Source organism: Paroedura picta, chromosome 2, assembly GCF_049243985.1.
Source record: "Paroedura picta isolate Pp20150507F chromosome 2, Ppicta_v3.0, whole genome shotgun sequence".
Taxonomy (NCBI): domain Eukaryota; kingdom Metazoa; phylum Chordata; class Lepidosauria; order Squamata; family Gekkonidae; genus Paroedura; species Paroedura picta.
Window position 1 is genome coordinate 135,289,592 of NC_135370.1, and position 1,214 is coordinate 135,290,805.

Below are 1,214 nucleotides of genomic sequence, written 5' to 3' on the forward strand. Positions count from 1 at the left end.
CTTCCACTGCTTCTGTGTATGAAACTGCAGTATGTTATGTAGAAGCCCATCAGTCAAAAAAAATCAAAAGAATCCAGTGAAAACACAAAGTGTGTGTGGATTTATTACAGTATTTACCCTACTCATACTACAGTATTTGCCCTACTCATGCATATACAGCAATCTGTCACAATTGTCTCCCATAAGTGCAGCCTGTATGACATTACACATTTTTTTAATTTTGGTAGAATAATGTTGGGTTTAAAAATACATATATGGCTAAACAGGCTGCAATCAGCTTTGTTTGATTATAGATGCTTGTGCCTAGTATAGCTCTTGGCACAATCTTTGTTATTGATCTACAAAGATACAGCAATGTTGTGTTCAAGGATGTTGCCTCAATGTAGCGGCAATTGGAACAGCTTATGGTTAAAGATACTTAGGTATGTATTAAGCAATATGAACAGAGAAACCCTTAGATATTCTTGTTCTGTTAAGTACACTCAGAACCAGTTTGGTGTGTACATTACAGTTTTGCTTTATGCTTTATTAAAGGCTGTGAAAAGGCAGAAAAGTGAACTTTGATCTGCATTACTGCATTCCAGAAGAAATCTCTGAAATGTTGTTTCCAAGTACATGTGCCTTTGTGTCCTCCTACAGTGTCTTACATACGACCCAGTGCTATGTGAAAAGTTCTGTTGTGTTTAGTGAAGTTCGTTCCCAAGTTGGATATACATGCTGTAGCTGTTGTCCCTAGCACAAAGACTTGTGTACCATTACAGCAAGTATGCAAAGTGAGCTGTCAGTAGCAGTAGTTGTTTCTGGGTCAGAATTAAATGCCTGATGGGCTGAGGCTTGACATGTCACAATAGATTGTTGGGAGCTGTATTCTGTATGGATAGGAGATTTTCAAAATGTGTTGTGGACTCTTCCTAGTGGCTGTTAATTCTGATACTGGCCCTAGTAAAGCAGCTTTAATTACTAGTTTTACATATTGTTTTTTTTTCTTTCCCACGTGCTGCTAGTATTCAGATAATGGATGAGTACTAATGGAAGAAGAGTTGGTTCTTATAAGCCACATTTCTCTACCCGAAGGAGTCTCATAGCAGCTTACAGTTGCCTCCCCTTCCCTCTCCCCACAACAGACGCCCTGTGAGGTAGATGAGGCTGAGAGAGCTCTGATATTACTGCTCAGTTATTATGGTATGAGCAAGTAATACAAATGTCTACTAGCC